The sequence below is a fragment of the Lutra lutra genome, chromosome 10 (genome assembly GCF_902655055.1).
Source record: "Lutra lutra chromosome 10, mLutLut1.2, whole genome shotgun sequence".
NCBI classification, from domain to species: Eukaryota; Metazoa; Chordata; class Mammalia; order Carnivora; family Mustelidae; genus Lutra; species Lutra lutra.
Genome location: NC_062287.1, coordinates 66217938 through 66230361, shown reverse-complemented (window position 1 = coordinate 66230361; position 12424 = coordinate 66217938). Strand labels below are relative to the sequence as shown.

The 12424-nt window shown below is 48.0% G+C and overlaps 1 long non-coding RNA gene across 1 annotated transcript in view; it reads left to right on the top strand.

Moving 5' to 3' along the window:
• LOC125079973 (uncharacterized) overlaps window positions 1-10046 on the top strand; it is a 183425-nt gene extending 173379 nt beyond the window's left edge. The window contains exons 5-6 of the long non-coding RNA XR_007121181.1: window positions 5967-6137; window positions 9909-10046. This is a non-coding gene — a long non-coding RNA (uncharacterized LOC125079973). The remainder of the gene's footprint in view (window positions 1-5966; window positions 6138-9908) is intronic.
• Window positions 10047-12424: the final 2378 nt, after the last annotated feature.

Genomic DNA, 12424 nt, shown 5'->3' with positions numbered 1-12424 from the left:
ATCAGCATTCCTTGGAACCTATAAGAAATGCAAATTTGCAGGCCTGCTGAATCAGAAACCCTAAGGGTAGGGTCCAGCAATCTCTCTTTTAACAAGCCCTCCCGGTGATTCTGATGCCCACAGTTTGAGAACCACTGCCCTCGACAGGGGTACAACCCTTAGCAAGATCTGCAAGGCCCTCCACGGAGAGACTGCTGGCCCCGAGGAGCCTTGGGTAAATTAGAAGAGCAGCCTCCTCTGGGAGGGCCTTGCCGAGGGGAGCCAGAGCTGTATTTCAGGCCCTCACCCGCTCGGTAGGATGCGCTTATAAAGCCAACAGCCGCACAGCCATTCCTGGCAGCCCCACCCGCAGGACCAGACCTTCCAGCCTCCTCACCCCTATGCTCCTGCCACTCCGAGCATTTTACGATTCCCTGAACACATCGAGGTCCTTCGTGCTTCCTTCATGGCTTTGCCCAAATACTTCCCTCTCCCTGGAATGCCTTTTCCCTGTTTCCAACCTAGAACACTCCTCCAACCTTTAAGAGCCAGCTTGGCCGTCTCCTCTTTCAAGAACTGTTTGCTGACTGCAGGAGAGTGAGACTGCACTCCTCCAGCCTCCCTGGTCACATTGTGCTCGCCTCTCATGTTGTCCTTGCCTCACTGCGTTCTCACTGTTCCCCTCATTGTCTCTGTTCCACCCCCCCACCCCCCGCACAGGCAGGTGGGATGTCTGATCGTCTCTGTGTCACAGTGTCAGGACAATACCTGGCACATTCATACAATGACAGAATACTAAGTGTCAGTTCTCTGCCAGGCTCTTGGCACTGGAGGTGCAGTGAAGGTCATGTCAGACAGGCCAGCCTTGTGGAGCTAATTCATAATTAAGTGAACACTATGAAAGGAGGGGAGGAGGGGAGAAGAAGCAAGGCCACTGCCAACATGGAGGGAGGCAAATGCTTTTCTGAATGATTTAGAAGTTGTCTTGAAAGCAGGGTGACTTCTTCTAGCTCTAGGAGGATGAATTCCTGTCCTCTCCAGATTTGTTTGTGAAGTCAAAAAAAAAAACAAGACCAGTCCCAAGCAGAAAAAAAAAAAATCTCCTGTGGCAGGAGGGATCTGTCCTCCCACAGGGCGTGGTTGAGCCCCAGCATTGAAGAGCCGTCTTGCTGTCCAGAATGCTCAGGGCCTCCCCCATGGCAGCTGCAGCCAGGAGTCTGAACAGGGACAAGCCCAGATGAGGAGTCTTGATGCCTCTCCTCCTTATAATTAAAGCTGTAATCACTGCGTCAGGACTCAAATCAGGTTGGTATGCCCGTCCTCAATTAGCCGCTTATCTAATTATAAGGCATGAATTGCAAGTTTCCACTCACTGCAGTAATGCAATACTGGGGTTCCTTATGGAAACCATTTGTCTTCTGTACTGATTTCTACACCCAGTGAGCAATGACGGAATAAAATAGGAGTTCAGTTTACGTGCAGAAAACATGAGTTTTCTCAAAGGGAAAGAATAGGTTGGAAGGTAGAAAGGGAGTGATCTGAAGAGGCGCTTGCCATCATCCAGAGGGGAGATGCTCTGCGGGCATGTGGTGGGGATGGGGAAGTCACCCCAGACAGACATAGAGATGTTGGCATATGGACCTTGATGTGGGAAGAGAGAGAAAGAGGGATCAGGAGGGAGATGAAGGGGTCTAGTCTGGATTCTGAAGGTGCTGCAGGAAAAGCGAGAACAGACTTTGCGATAGGCTTGAATAGCACACTCCGCAGCCTGAGCCCAGGTTTGCGCATACGTGGACCAACACACACACACACCTGCACACGCACACACACACGTCTATGCATGTACAGGCACACACGCATTTATACACGCACATACACGCACTGACACAGAGCCCAGCTCCACTTCCTTTTATTGGCATGACTGTGCTATAGAAGACTGCCTCTTGGAAAGCTCAACAGAGCTAAATCAAAGCCCCGTTCTGTAGCCCCAGCTCCTCCAGTTTCTCACTGTGGTAACAAATTGTGACCCTTTGCTCCCTGGTGCCAAAAAGCCTCTCCTGGGGCAAGAAAGCAGATAGTGTGGCCAACAGAAAGGAGGGAAAAGAAACTCAGTCATGGGACTGATCCAGGGTGCTAAGAAAGGCCAATTCCCATGTCCTTACTAGAATTCGGAGTGGACTCATACAGACATGAACCCAAATTCACAAATACTTCTAATATATACAGAGATACTCAGACCTACAAGACAGCACCCATACACATACACGGAGGCTTTTCTCACTCACAGTATCACACACAAATACAGAGAAAGGATAAACTTGCACACACGGACATCATACAACAAACAGGCAATCTTTGAAATACATTCATTCACTTAAAATGGTTTTCAAATAATTATTCAGAAAATTAAAGCAAAAGACGATTTCATGTTAGTTATCTAGGTTTTTTAAAATAAAAAATGCATTGTTTCGTTGAACGTGCTGAACACTCTCCACCCAGAACACTCTTGTATGGGCATGGTACGTTTTGCTCAGCAATAGAAATTCACAAATGGCATCTCCTCCACACCTCACAGCACTTTTCTGTTGGCACGTTTCTTTGTCTTTTCCACATGCCTTTTGTGCTGGATGCTGGCTGTTAGTGCTCAGCGCTATCCCAGCCTTCTTAGGTCTTTCTCTATCACCAGAAACTGGAACCAGAAGACTACATTTCCCAGACCCCCATGCCAACAGAGTTCTGGTTTCTCTTCCACCAATAGGAGACATTCCCATGAGAGTCAGAAGGTGGAAGAGAAGCAGAAGCCATTTCTGCTCCTCAGACACATTCCAGGCAGGTGGGCGTTGGCAGGTGCAGGCGGGAGGTTTTGCGGCGGCTTCCATTCATCCATCCCCTGTGGGTTTCCCATGTCAGGGCTTCAAGCAGTGGAGATCATTGATGGCGGGAGTTCTTGTAATGTTTATAACTGCCTGAGTTACTTAGACGATCAGTAGTTTTGTCAACCCTTGCTCTTCGGACCCTTTCAAATATTTTTTAAGCATCAAGTTCCATGTATCAGCTCCTGCCTGCACGGAGGAAAACTACCTTAAGTAGTTTTCCAGATGAATACAGATGTGCATATCACACAAACACATAAACATCATTTTTTTCCTTGTCAGTTTAAACACACCTTCATGGACAATGAATTAAAAGGAATGCTTTTATGTAGTGCAGTCAGATTTGTCTATTTGCTTATGCTCTCTGTACCCATTTCCTAGTGTGGTCACAACAAAGTATCATAAACCGGCAGGTTCAAGCAGCAGAAATGTGTTGTCTTACAGTTCTTGTGGCCAGAAGTCTGAGACGAATGTGTGGGCAGGGTTGGGTCCTTCTGAGAGCCATGAGAGAGAATCTGCCCCATGTCCCCTCCCAGCTTCTGGTGATGAGCGGTCCTTTGGCACCTGCTGAATTACTCATATCTCTGTCTTCATCTTCATGTGTGTCTCTGTGTCCAGATTTCCCTGTGTCTGTTTGTATGGATGCCAGACATATTGGATAGGGTGCCCTAATGACCTCATTTTAACTTAATCACCTATGTAAAGATCCTATTCCTGATTAAAGTCACATTCTAAGATACGGGAGGTTGGATTGCAACATATCATTCTGAGGGGGACACAGTTCAATCTGCAGCACTCTCCAATTCCAGGTGAGTGCCCAGCAGCGGGCAGTTGGATGGATCACTCAAGAATTCAGAGATGAGGGGCGCCTGGGTGGCTCAGTGGGTTAAGCCGCTGCCTTTGGCTCAGGTCATGATCCCAGGTCCTGGGTTCGAGCCCCGCATCGGGCTTTCTGCTCAGCAGGGAGCCTGCTTCCTCCTCTCTCTCTGCCTGCCTCTCTGCCTACTTGTGATTTCTCTCTGTCAAATAAATAAATAAAATCTTAAAAAAAAAAAAAAGAATTCAGAGATGATTTAGGTTAGAGATACAGAGTTGGAAGTCTCAGCAAAAAGTGGCTGGAAAGTTCAGTCAGAGAGAATTTAAAAAGTAGGAAGAGAAGAGGTCTGAACTCAGAATTCTGGGGCACAGATTTACCCAATTCTGTAAATCAGGGGTAAAGAAAGAAAAGATTGAGAAGAAACTGAGGAATAAGAAACACAAAGAGAATTCAGTGTCCCAGAGCCAAGAGAGGACAAGACAAGGCAGAGGATGGAGAACTAGAACATGAGGTAGGTTGGACTCTGGGCTTGCACAGAGGTTCGTGCAATGTGCTGCTTCTGGAAACTGTCCATCAGGACCCTGTGCACTACCCAGCAGTGCTCAAATGCTACTGTGCCGTCCACTCATGGCTCTGACCTGCCATTCCTGGCCCAGGTCCCACTAGACCTCTGCAGGGGGCCTTCTAGGTTGACGGAGGAGGCACTATCCTCACTGGACTCATCGGGAATCTTTTAGATGTATTTATGAGATTAGAAATAACAAAAACTACATTTGAAAGAGTCTTAAGCAAAAAATAAGGACACATGCCTGGAGTAGCTCACAGAATTGCAGCTTCAGGGGCCAAGGTAGATTAGGCTCCCCAGGAAGGGGACTCTTAGGTGGATATTAGCATGGACGGAGTTTGGTAGGGAGAGTGTAGGACTAGAAGGGATGCGGGGAGAACTCGCATGCCTGTCATTCTTGACTGAAGCCCTGGAGCACCGCTGGGAGAATTCTGAAGCTGAGATGATCCTTCAGCCTGGGGCGAGAGTGCCAAGACTTTACCCTGCTGTATTTGCCAGTTGTCCTGAATTGAGGCAAAGGCCAGGCCTTTATAACCCACCAGAAACAGGGGCATGACATTAGGCAAGGCAACTCTGGTTAGCTGAGGCAATCCCTGCTGGAGACAGATGGCTCAGAGCCTTCTGCCAGCAGCTCGAAGTAAACAGTCCTTCGTTCCTATTAATGGGCCAGAGTGTGTGCCGCTCCCCCCCCAAATTCATATGTCGAAACCCGAACACCAATGTGACTGTATGTGGAGATAGGGCCTATGAGGAGGTAATTAAGTCTAAATGAGGTCTTAAGAGTGGGAACTAATGCAATAGAACCAGTGCCCTAATACAGGGAAGAGGAGACACCTGAGTTCTCCATCTACCATGTGAAGACACAGTGAGAAAGCAGCCAAGTGCAGGCCAAGGAAAGAGCTCTCACCAGAACCTGGCCAGTCTGGCTTCTTGGTCTGGGGCTTTTCAGTGTCCAGATCACTGAGAAAATTGATTTCTGTTGTTTAAGCCAACCAGTCTGTGGCGTTTGGTTATAGCAGGCCAACCTAACACTAATTCCTGAAGGAGAATGTGGGCAGCACACGACAGGGTCCAGCCCAGGAGCTGAGCCGGGGACCAGCTTTCATCACCGCTGTCTGTCTGTCTCTCTCTCTACCTCTGTTCTTTTCCCCCAAGTTGCGGGATAGACCCTGACTACCTGTAGATCCTCACTCTTCCAAAGCCATGATCCAAGAAAGAAAGGCAATGTCGTCCCTCAGGCTACAATTTGGAAAACCCTGGGAAGCCCATGCCATGTGCCACCTCCTAGACCAATCCTGAGCCCTGTGGCATGGGGTATCATGACTGACCTCGTCCTTGGTCAAATAGGCCAGATTTGTTGTCCAAAGATGAAGGAGTGATGGTAAGACACCCAGCAGAAAAAGGCAGTAGACACGAACCCTTTATTTTACCAAGTATTTGCTCAGCCAGATTTCAGTAAGTCGCCAATCTTGTGGCACCAAGCAAGTCACTTCCCTAGTCTGAGTTTTGCTGTCCTCATCTGTCCGGAGGAGATGGCTGTGATTATGTGGGGACAGGTCTGCCTCGCACGAGGCAGGCACACAGTACGTGTTGGTTCATTGTCTGGATACTGCTGTAAGAAAATATAATCTCCAACTTAAAACATGGAGCAAAAGCAAAAGCCCATTGAGGGCAATAATATTTGCCCCAGGTCCAAAAACTCCTAAAGTTACATGAAATATGTATTTTTCAGATAAGGAAACAGAAGCCCCAAGAAGTTAATAACCGGCCCGACATCCCACAAAGAGAAGCGACGGGGCTGGATCAAGAACCCTGAGCTCTAGTGATGAACCCAGGTGCGCTGAGGCCCGCCATTGTCTCCCCACGCAGCCCTCAGCCGGACCCCTGACTCGTGCCAGCCCAGGTATGCAGCCTCCCGTTTTCGCTCCCAGACACCCAGCCTGTAGGGCTAAGCCCAGGTCCACTCAGCAAGTGTTGCTGCAATGGAATTGAAACCCAATGGGGTATCTGGAAAGCAAGTGGGATATCTGGAAGTAATAAACTTCCGACTGCTTGTTCATTTGGCACCCAGTGGGGGTAGGCACAGACTCCTCTCATCTCTCTTTCTTAAGAATCAATAAAAGTTAGTGATGTATTTAGCAGAGATCAAATGCATGAAATTCGGTTCCTTTTTTAACATTTTATGGGACCAAGACTTCGGTCACATTTCTAAGAATTGCCGCAGGTCATTCTGACCCATTTGGTTTTTGCATTGCAATTTTAAACACTGAGTCTTGATGGACTGAGAAGAAGAAACACATTTGATTGGCCAGGGAAGGTGCAGGCAACCAAGAGAAAATAGCATTTTCGGCTGAGCGCTGACGGATGAATGACCAAGCAGGGTGGGCATTCGCGGCAGGAGGGACCAGCGTGACACAGGTGTGGAAGAAAGGAACACGGATGTGCTTGGGGCTGGAAGGCCTGGGGGAGTTTGGTGATCCTTTCAGTGAGCGTCCAAGTGGCAGGGGTTGGGCCAAGGCTGGTCACGATGGCCCAGCACCACCCACAGGCTGAGGCAGGGGGAGTGAGACTGCAGATGTGGACATCTTTGAGTCTGAAACAATAGCACTTGGGAACAAACTTGTCGTCTCTGATCCTAACATGGAGGCGCTGGAGGAAGACGGTCTGAGTTCAAATCCACTGCTGCCCTCAACTTGGTGTGAGATTTTACACATGTGTTTTTTTAACCCCTTGGGGAATCACTGTCTTCTCAGCAGTTGGAAGCAGTGGTGCTCCCCTTAGAGTTTGCAAATTCAATGCCTACAGGTGCCAGGCAAGGAAAATAAATGACTTGTCCTAGGTATAAAATAACAAGTGATTTTATTCAGTGTCTAATGCTAAAAGGGGTCAAACTCAAAATACATTAAAAAGCTCATACGTGCCAAGCAAAACACACTTGGCCAGCATATACCTAGCATGTGAACTCCTGACTATCTCATAAGATTGGAAGTGGGATGATGTGGAGGAACTGTTCCACATTGTAGAGAAGCCAGACAAAAAAAAAGAAAAAGAGTCTGTGTGCCGTGATTCATTTACATGATGTTCAAGAACAGGCTAAACTAACCTGTGGTGCCAGGAATCGGAACAGTGTTTTCCTGGGAGCAGCAGGGGCATTGACCATGGAGGACATAAGGAAGCCTTGCGGTGGGTTGCAAATTTTCTGTAGCTCATTCCAGGTTTGGGTACCGGTCTGTAGACATGTATAAAAGGTCACCAGACTGTGCACTCGAGCTTTGTGAACTTGACTGCATAAAAATTTCACTTTAATCAAAAAGGAAATTTTAAAAGCAGTCCTTCACAGAGAAGTAGGCACTGAATGAATGGTTGTGTAGTTGTTATTACCAATGACTACTTCCACTATTATCATTATGAGGAGGAGGAGAAGGATTTAGCCACAGGTCAATAAACCAACTAAATGAACAACGAACATTCACCAAAGACCCGCTGTGTGCTGGGTACTTAAGTCAGATTGTATCTTCCAAAAATGACTCTGTGTGTGTGTGTGTGCACGTGCGTGTATCCGTCCCACGTGCTCTTGCTACAAAGTGGGTTTCGTGCCTCCCACCAAGAGGTGGGGACTATGTCCCTCCCGTTGAATCCTGTCTAGACTCATGGCTGCTCCCACCAGTGGAGTACAGAGGACATGATGCCACGTGACTTCTGAGATTAGGTCATAAAAGTAATCAGATTCCGCCTGGCTCTCTCAGAACGCATGCCTTGGGAGTCCTCTTTGCCAATATGTAGAAGTCTGGCTGCCCGGAAAGCTGGGCATGCCTCCATGCTGGAGAAATCACATGGAGAGACCACACCGAGAGAGATGCCTGAGGAGGCCTGGCTGTCCTAGCCCCTAGCTGTTCAAGGCTTCTTTGCCCAGATCTTAGTCACAGGAGCCCGGAAGCCTTTAACATGCCCGGATGCCATCTGACCACAACCTCACCTAAGACCCTGAACCAGAACCACTCAGCCAAGCTGCTCCTGAAACTATGAGAGACAATAGGTGACTATCACTGCTTTAGCCAATAAGCTTTGGGGTATTTGATTTATATTAGCATCAACAGATAATACAGATTTTGGTACCTGGAGGTGGGGGCTGGGTGATTCTATAACAAAAACAAAAAACTAAAAATAGAACAATGGCTCTGAGGGCAGAAGTTGGAAGTGTATGGAGGAAGGTGTGGAATCTGATGTTCTTCGAGGAGGCTGCCCATGAGGGCTTAAAGGAGAGTAGGGAAGATAATATTGGAAGATGGAGGAAAAAGGGCCTTTGTGAGGTAGTACTTTACTCGGCTCAGGCTGCCATAACAAAATACCACAGACCAGGTGGCTTACAGAATGGAAATTTATTTCTCATAATAAATGGGAGTAGAGGCTAGAAGTCCAAGATCAAGGGGCCAGCCAGTCTGATTCCTGGTGGGAGCTCTCCTCCTGGCTTGCAGATAGCCGCCTTCTCACTGCGTCCTCATGCGGCAGAGACAGAGCTTTGGGGTCACTTCCTCATAATGACACCAGCTCTACATATTAGGGCCCCACACTTATGACCTCATTTTGCCTCTATTGCCTCCTCACAAACTGTCTCCAAATGTGGCCCCATTGGGGCTTCGAGCTTTACTCTATAAACTCTGAGGGATATAACCATCCCGCCCGTAACAAGTAGTGAGGGCAGTCGTAGCAACACTGACTTCTGTGACAGGATGGAAAACAGGAAGTGTACTGAATGAACTGGATGATGTAGTAAAGAAAACTCCCAGGCAAAATGTCAGACATGCCTCCTGACTTCTGGTTGCTTATAATAAATGTGAAAAGAGAGAAGACGTGTTAAAAAAAGAACTATTGAGAACAAAGGAGCCAGGACTTTCTGAGTTTGAAAATAAAAATGTCTTATTCCTAGGGTTTCCTGACAGGAGTGATACCAAAATGCTAAGTACCTCCAGGCAAAGATCAAATCTAGGAAAATATCTGGAAAATGTGGTCTAAAGATAAACCCTTTATTAAGACCTCAGAAATATTTAAGGTGGTGATCCAAACAGGAAAAAAGAAAGTGCTTCAAAGATCCTTAACAATAAACAGTAGGGTTTCTGGTAATCTTAAGCATGGTGTCCCATAGCAGCCTTACAGGAAACTCAAGGTAGAAATGGCTGCTCTCATGATATTTGTGGTCTTGACTTTTATCTCATGGAGTGAGCGCCAGTCAGAGGCACGGAAAGCTCCCGGTGACTGTAAGATGGCTGCATTGTCTGAAACCCGGCCTGTGTAGGCTAAAAGGTGCAGAGGCAGTGCAGAAGGAAGGTAGGCCTTTGGCCCTCCAACCTGCCCTTGGAAAGCAGGCTGAGGAAAAAGACTTAGCTATAAACAATGACCGTTTCTTACAGAAAAGAGAGGCCTATGCAGAGGGCTCCTGTTCCTGAGCCCAGAGAGTGGAGTCAGGAGCCTAGGAGAGCCATTCCCAAGCAGTAGTGTTGACTTCTAACCAGGAAAAGACCCATGTGCCCAGGGAATTTCTGAATTGCTAAGGATCCCTGTGTATCTCCCATTCTTTACCCTCATTTTTTTTTTTTTCTACAAGAGGACCTATAATGGTTGTCCTGTGTCTGTCCTGCTACGTATTAGGTAGAGGGAAGATGCCGTGTTTCTTTAGTCCACAGGCCCACAGATCAGGAGGAACTGTACAGAAGAGCTGTATTTGAGAAATTCATTCAAGGAGCCTCTTCTGAACCTGGACCTGATTAGATGACAAGGCCTTCAATTTGATGCTGCAATGAGACTTGGGGGCCTTGGAAAGTAAGTGTATTTTTATGTAGCAAGTATATGAACCCTTGAGCCAGAGGCAGACTGAAGTAGGCAACCTCCAGCAATCCCATGGCCATTGTTGCCCCCCTGTAGTGCCTTCTCACACTGCCTCAGGGTTGGCCTTGGGGGACCAATGCAATACAGAGAAAATAAGGTAAGTCTTAAAGTCTGCAGCTTCTTCTTGGACTCAGATTTTTTTGTTCACACTGTCCTGTGGAGAGGAGGGAAGGCAGCACCAACCCACCAGCCACATGAGTGGACTGCCTTGAGAGTCGAACCTCCAGGTCCAGTCAAGCCTTCAGATGGGTGCAGGCCTGGCTGCATCTGACCACAGCCTCGTGAGAGATTCTGAGCCAGAACCATCCAGCCACACTGCCCCAGAACATGAGCCCCAAAGAAATCAGGAGGGGGAAAGAGAGATTATCGCTGTTTTAAGACACTAAGTTTTAAGGCAACTTGTTACACGCCAGTAGATAACAAACACAACTCTGCAGGATAGGAAAAAGGGAACCCAGTGCAATCACTGGTAGAGGAGTGAAAAGAAAGCAGGCAGACCCAGGAGAACACACACACACTAAGGCAGCATGAGGGTCCCTTGGCAAGCATGACAAAGGGCAGCTTCTCTCTCCTAGAGGAGTGTTGGCAATGAGGATCAGAAGGTGAGGTGCCTGGGGAGGGTGAGACTTTGGGAGACAATTTCAAGAGGTGAGCAGGCCATCTTCGATGGGACTAAACACTCCCAGGTCCTGGCTTTATTGTTGCAAAGGAGGTCTTTCCATTTACAGAGCCCTTTTGCATCCATCTATCCCTCATGTGACAGAAGCAGGTCAGGATTACCAGCCCTCTGTCGCAGAGGACAAAATGGAGGGTCACAGTGGGTAATTGGTTTGTCCAGGCCCTGGGCACTTTCTGTTCCCCCTGACAGCTCTCAGCAGCTCAAAGCTGCCTTTGCCTGTCAGAGGAATCAAATTACCCAGAGTCTCAAGACTGGGCCCAAAACACGCATGAAGGAACAACATGGAGAGAAAATGCAGGGCAACCACTCTGATGGGGACCCTCAGTAAGTAATAACAGACATTGGCCTCCTGAAAACAATCCTTCACACCTATTATATCTGTGCCTTGGGATGCAAAGCTGAACTCATATCATCGTTCAGATTCTGTCCCTCTTTACCATGTGGCCTCGGGCCTTCTTGGGTCTTTGAGCCTCATCCATATTCTGTGGGGTTCCACTGGCTGGTCTCTTTGGCTCTGCATGGCTCTGGCAATGTGAGATTTGCAAGAAATCCGTGGGAGCTTCAATACTGATGTTGGCATAGTAATACCAGGCCATTCCCATGCAAGGCTCCAATCCACAAAATCAATGCCAAACCAGAAATTGCAGGCAGTAATTTATTCAGAATTTTCCCACCATGGGACTCACTTTATATACATTGCTACGTGGACTCTAATAAAATAGTAAACAAGGGAGGTTTCAGCAAGCCTCCCCAGACCCTGACATATGCTCCCCTTTCTGCCAGACCTCTCTGGAGAGAAGACCTCCCCAGGACTGCAGCTGTGACCAGGAAAAGTACAGAGAGTCAGGTGGGAAGTCGTTTGCAAAAACAACACAGCCTATAAAATAAAATAGGAAGGCATAAAATAAAATAACACAATATGAAATAAAATCATGAAATGACAAAGTTAATTAATGTCAGAGGAGCCTCTGCCCAACACCCACTCTCAGTCTTTATATTTAAAAGAAGGAAAACAAACTGCCTGTCCAGCCCTTTCCATTTGACTTGGCCCACCCAGGCCCTGGGGCAATGGGGATCATCCTGGCAAAACGGTAAGATGAAGTGGGGTCTGTGTTGACCCCAGTCGGTGCTGGCACCTGCTCTGCGGGGCTTGGCTCCGGGGGCCCAAGTGAGCACAGAGCTGCTGTTGCGTTTGCTAGCAGCCGTTATCCCTTCCCACAGAAGGCTAGCAAACCTCCACTCTTCCCTATTGCATCAATATCTGCAACAGCACAGAGGACCAGAAACAGCTAGAAACCAGAGCCTAGTAATGGAAACCCAGGAATGTGAGGCTAACCTTTGATCCCCCAGAGCAGGAATGCCTGAGAGCTTTGGGCTGAGGCTGTGGGGAGGGGGGGGTCCTCTGCTCAGAACAAAGGGATAACCAGCATGCAGCTTCATGGTCCTGAGCTGGCTGGAAAAGCAGAAATCGTTCAGCGGAATATGCAGAATCATGACAAGGCAGGGGACAGGGGAACTGCATGGTGCCTAAGTCACTTGTGTCTAAAGAGGTCAGTGTCACCCCTGAGAGCCAATGTTGGCAGTGAGTACACAGCCCTCTCTGAAGGGAAGCCTTGTGGTGTGTGTGG